The following is a 6258-nucleotide window of genomic DNA, read 5'->3' on the forward strand; positions in this document are numbered from 1 at the left end:
GGCCAGGGAGCCTGGGAATTGTAGTCGGCGGGGCCCCGAGAGTCTGTCTGTCTCGTCTTGGTTCTACAGCTCCAGGCTTCTAGCCCCTGTTGCCGCCGCCTCTCTAAACCCCTTCTCACTAATCAGCAGTCCTGTCCTTTAGCCTCCTCACTCTACCTATGCAGCAATGCTAGTCTTTCTAAAATCCTTTAAGAACAAATGATGGAAACAATAAAATAGGGGTCACCTTGATTAATTTGGAGGCTTTCTATAATTAAAGACTAATAAACCAGGTAAGGTGATGCACACCTGTAATCCCAGATCTTGGAAAGCTGAGGAGGAGAATTGTTGAGATTTGAGGCCAGTTTGGGCTATATAGTAAGTACCAGGCTAGGTAAAGCTATATAACAAGAACTCATCTCAGAAAAACAAAACAAACAAAATAACGCAATAGAACAATCGCTTATCATGCTCAAAGTCCTAGGTTCAATTCTCAGCACCGTATACACAGGGCACGGTGGTGCAATCTCAGCACTTGGGAGTTGGAGGCAAGGAGGATCAGAAGTTTGAAAATATCTTTGACTACATAACAAATTTAAGGCCAGATTTGACTACCTGAGACCTTATCTCAAAAAAAAAAAAAAAAAACCAACTAAACAGTGCCAAGTTTGCATCAAGATGATTCAGAATATAAACCATCAACCACTTAGGCTGTATTTAGTGCAAATTCCAATAATGATGGAATGGCTGAGATAAAAACCAAGTAGAGATTACTGTTTCCACATCCATCCCCACTGGTCTAATTCTAGCCTAGCCCCACCATTTCTTGGCATGAAAACTATAGAGAAAGTCAATTTTACCTTTATATTTTTGGGGGTTTCTCCTCTGGATCTAAGAAATTAAACCAAAAATAACAAGTCAAATATAAGAAAAGCATGCAAGTTATCTAATGAGTTAGTGGTGACCGACACAGAAACCCTGGAAAGGAACTAAAGACAGTTGGGAATGTGTATTAGTCAGGGTTCTCTAGAGAAACAGAACTTATATAATGAATCTATCTACCTATTAATATCGAGATAGATAGACAGACAGACAGATAGATATGGGATTTATTAGAATGACTTACAGGCTGTGGTCCAGCCTATCCAAATATGGCTGCCTAGGAACAGAAAGTCCAAGAATCCAGTAATTGTCCAGTTCACAAGGCTGCATGTCTCAGATGGCCTTCAGTATACACTGAAACCCTGAAGAAGTAGGCTCTAATGCCAGTGCCAATGAAGCAACAGACTGGCTAGAGAGAGCAGGAGCAAGCTGGCAAGGAGAGAGCTTCCTTCATCCATGTCCTTTATAAAGGCTGCCAGCGGAAGGTGTGGCCCAGGTTAAAAGTGGATCTTCCCACTTCAAAAGATCTGGATTAGAAGTGAGTCTCCCCAGCTGGATGGTGGTGGTACACACTTTTAGTCCCAGCACTAAGAAGGCTGAGTTCAAGGCTAGAATGCTCTATAGAGTGAGTTTCAGGACCAACCAGGACTATACAGAGAAACCCTGTCTTGAAATTCCAAATAATAGTAATAATAATAAAAGAAGAGGAAGAAGACGAAATGAGTCTTCCCACTTCAAATGATGTAATTAAGAAAAGGTCACTCACAGGGCTTTCATTAATTCCAGATGTAGTCAAGTTAACAATCAAGAATAGCCATCATAGGATGTATATGCTAAAGTGTTAAAGCCCTTGCCAACACTATGAAGGGTAGCATAAAAAACCTAAGTGTAGGGCTGGAGAGACAGCTCAGAGGTTAAGAGCACCAACTGCTCTCCCAGAGGTTTGGAGTTCAATTCCCAGCACCCACATGGTGGCTCACAACCATCCATAATGAGATCTGGTGCCCTCTTCTGTATACATAATAAATAAATAAAAAACAAAAACAAAAAAAAAAACCTAAGTGTAGCAAACCCCAAATATATATTGTTGGGCTTTTTTGTTGGTTTGCTTTGTGCTTTTTTTGTTTGTTTGTTTGTTTGTTTTGGTTTTGGTTTTTCGAGACAGGGTTTCTCTGTTTAGCTTTGCGCCTTTCCTGGAACTCACTTGGTAGCCCAGGCTGGCCTCGAACTCACAGAGATCCGCCTGCCTCTGCCTCCCGAGTGCTGGGATTAAAGGCGTGCGCCACCACCGCCCGGCTTGTTTTTGTTTTTTTTTTTTTTTTTTTTTTTTTTTTTTTTTTTTTTTTTTTTTTTTTTTTTTTTTGGTTTTTCGAGACAGGGTTTCTCTGTGTAGCTTTGCGCCTTTCCTGGAGCTCACTTGGTAGCCCAGGCTGGCCTCGAACTCACAGAGATCCACCTGGCTCTGCCTCCCGAGTGCTGGGATTAAAGGCGTGCGCCACCAACGCCCGGCATTTGTTTTTGTTTTTTTAAGACAGGCTTTCTCTGTGTAGCTCTGGTTGTCCTAGAACTTGCTCTGTAGACCAGACTGGCCTCAAACGTAAAGATCTTCCTGTCTCTGCCTCCCCAGTGCTGGGACTAAAGGAGTGTGCCACCCAGCCCAAATGTTTTTATACCACATTGTGCAAAGAAAGGCAATGTGGAGAAACGGGGGTGCTAAAGAAAAACCACTATTTTAATAAGATTTGTTTTGTATCCAGCCTATTGGCTTTGACAAAAAAGTCTAGCCAGGGTATATATGCATGCTGGGCCAGGGCTTTATCATTGAGCTATTTAGCAGTAACGCCAGCATTACCGATACCCGTTTACCATGTCTGAGCGAAGGGCTGCGGATTAAAAAATAGAGACAAGAGACAGCGGGTCATTCGTACGATTGGATGTCTAATGCCATTTATTGAAAGAGGGAAGAAACCTTAAATACAGGCTTACAGCATAAATGGAGGAACCCCCGGAGGGCAGAAGTTCGCTACCAATGGTCTACATTCCAGACCCAATGTTCTACATTCTTGTATCTAAGTTGTTAACGCCCAAAATGCAGGATACACAAACAAGGAACTTCCCTTAAGCATTCAGAAGGGTGGATACCCGCAGGGAATCTGAATAGGGAGGACATCTGATCAAGGTCAGCAAGCAAGGCCGCAGCCACTCCCAGTCGGGGGCCAGGGCCCATGGCGCCCACAGAGCTAAATTCCCAATCCTTTCAAATTCCTGTTCAAGTTACTTTCCTTATGGTCCCAGAGCAGCAACTCCCTGCTTTGGGGAGGATAATAGCACCACTTGGCCTGATAGTGTAGCTCAGTGGTAAAGACCTGACCAGTATGTCTGAGGCTCTCAGTTCCTGGTGCTTTTGCTTCATTTTTAAGTGTTCTTAGCTCAAAATCACCCTTATGGGAAAGTGGCATAATTTAAGGTGGCCTCTTTGATTACTCTGTGAACTATTCTGCCTCATCTAGAAGCCTTTTCTTGCCTATTCCCAACCTCTTCCATGACTCTACATTTCTTTTCACTTCTTGTTTCTTTTTGTCTGTACCAATGCTTAGAGTTGCTAATTGCAGGGCCACCTATAGAATCCAATGCTGGTATCTATAAGCTATTTAGTGCAGCCTCTTACGTGGAGAGAACCTGAAACTCAGATGTCAAGGCCAGTGGCAAAGCAAATACCCAGACCTCTTGGCTCTTCTATCAGTCAGGTTGCTATGGCTACAATCAAACACCACGTCCAAAAGCAACTGGAAGAGGAATTTATTTGACTTCTGTTTTTATGTCTCACTCTGTCACTGAAGTCAGTACGGGAACTCAAGGCAGAATCCTGGAGGCAGGAAGTGAAACATGAAGGAACACTGGTTACTGACTTGCTTTCCAAGGCTTGTTTGGCCTTCTCATACCTCCCAGGCCCAGCTGCCCAGGTGTGTCATTGCCCTCATGGCCTCATCCCATGGCCGGGATCTTCCACATTAATCATTAATCAAGAAAATCCCAGCCCTGCAGACTTACCTTCATGCAATCTGCTCAAGGCATATTCTCTATGGGGCCCTCTTCCCAGGTGATTCTCTAGCTTGTATCAAGCTGACAAACTACTAATCAAGATAGCTCTTTTCCAGTTCACTGGACCAATATTCCCTGGCCCACATGCAGGAACTATTCCAGAATAAACTCCCCCTTTGCCCAACATGCTGAAATCTTAGCTTCCCTTTTAAAAGAGGAAACTCAAAGTTCAAATCAGCAAAATGGGGAAGGGAACAAAGCCCCTAGAAGAAGTCCTTGCTGAGCATAGTGGTTGGTACAAACCTGTAATCACAGCACTGGAAAGATCAAGACAGAGGATTCCAAGTTCAAAGCCAGCCTGGGCTATGAGGAGTCCTCCCTGCTTTAAAAAAAAAAAAAATCCTGATGGTGGTGGCTCAAGACTTTAACCCTTCACCTGAGTGACAGAGGCAGAGGCAAGTGGATCTCTGTGAGTCTGAATCTAGCCTGGTCTATATAGTAAGTTCCAGGCCAGCCAGGGATACATAGTGAGACCCTAATACAAAATAATAATGATAATCATCATCCTTTTGGATTTACATATGGAAAATCTTATGGGGAGAAGATCTTTTGTTTTCTGGTTTGATTCAGCCATGGACAATAATCTCTTCTTTGAAGAAAAATGGATCTGGATCTGGGGGTTTCTTCTCAATATTCGATTGTTCTATTTTCATAAGTCTTTTGATCCATTTATTCCACCACTAAGATGGTTATAAACTCTAAACCAGGCATGTGTGGGCACGCTTGTAATCCCAGCAAGCAGGAGGCCCAAGCAGGAAGACTATGGCAAAAGTGAGACCAATCTGGGCTACATAGTTAGTTCTCAACCAGCGTAGGCTGCATAGAAAGACTCCGTCTAAAACACACACACAAAAGAATCATGATTAAGAAAGGACATCCTGAGCCGGGCATTGGTGGCACATGCCTTTAATCCCAGCACTCGAGAGGCAGAGGCAGGTAGATCTCTGTGAGTTCAAGGCCAGCCTGGTCTCCAAAGCAAGTTCCAGGAAAGGCGCAAAGTTACACAGAGAAACCCTGTCTCGCTCAAAAAAAAAAAAAAAAAAAAAAAAAAGGATTTTTTTTTTTTACAAATAATTTATTTAATTTTATTTTATGTGCATTTGTTATGATTGGTGTCAGATCCACTGGAACTGGTGTTACAGACAGTTGTGAGCTGCTATGGGGGTGCTGGGAATTGAACCCCCGTCCTCTGGAAGAGCAGCCAGTGCTTGTAACTACTGAGTCATCTCTCCAGCCCAAGAAGGGACATTTTTTATTTACTTATTTTTTTTTATTTTTACATCCTGACCAAAGTTTCCCTCCCTCCTCTCCTCCCAATTCCTCTCCCCCACTGTCCCCCCCCCATCCATTCCTCCTCCTTCTCTTCAGAAAAGGGCAGGCCTCCCATGGCTGTCAACCAGCAATGGTATATATCAAGTTGCAGCGAGACTAGGCACCTCCTCTCCTGTTAAGGTTGAAGGAGGCAACCAGTAGGAAGAAAAAGTCCCAAAAGCAGGCAACAGGGTCAGAGACAGCCTAAGAAGGGACATTCTTGAACTTTTATATTGTCCTCTATGAATAAATCTCTTCAACTGTTTATTAACAAGAACTACATAGAAGAGATATTACTGTAGGGAGTTTATTTTTATTAAAACAAACAATTCATCTGCTGATGCTTAGAAATCTTATTATAAGGAAATTTAAGTGGTTTAATAACAAACTGATGCTTGTAATTATCAATTATAGAGCAGCTCTTCCTCCAAACTTTATTATTTCTTAAAAAAAAAAAATCTGACTTTATAGCCAGCTGCTTATTTGCTTCTTAGTTCTAGCACCTGGGAGGCTGAGGCTCAAGGATCACTACCACAAGTTCAGTTCCAGCCAGAATAATGCAGCGAGATCAAATGTAACTGAAAAATAAAAAAGAAGTTAGATGGTGGCGCTTTACTGTCTTTAATCTCATCAGGAGCAGGTGGGTCTCTGAGTTCAAGGCCAGCCTGGTCTACAGAGTGAGTTCCAGGACAGCCAGGGCTACAGAGAAACCTGTCTTTAAAAAAAAAAAAAAAAAAAAAAAAAAAGACAGAAAGAGAAAAAGAAACACAGGGGGTGGGGGAGGAATGAATGTAGGTAGGGCTGAAGACGTAGCTCTGTGCTACAGCACCTGCCTAGTGTGAAGGAGGCTGTGGGTTCTGTCCCCTGTCCCGCAAGCAGAGTCGATTCTTTCCTGCCACCTTGTGGGTCCTGGAGATTGAACTCAGGTCTTCGGGCTTGGCAACAGGTGTTTTTACTCTCTGAACCATCTCACCAACCCTATAG

This window comes from Peromyscus maniculatus, chromosome 7 (assembly GCF_049852395.1).
Source record: "Peromyscus maniculatus bairdii isolate BWxNUB_F1_BW_parent chromosome 7, HU_Pman_BW_mat_3.1, whole genome shotgun sequence".
NCBI classification, from domain to species: Eukaryota; Metazoa; Chordata; class Mammalia; order Rodentia; family Cricetidae; genus Peromyscus; species Peromyscus maniculatus.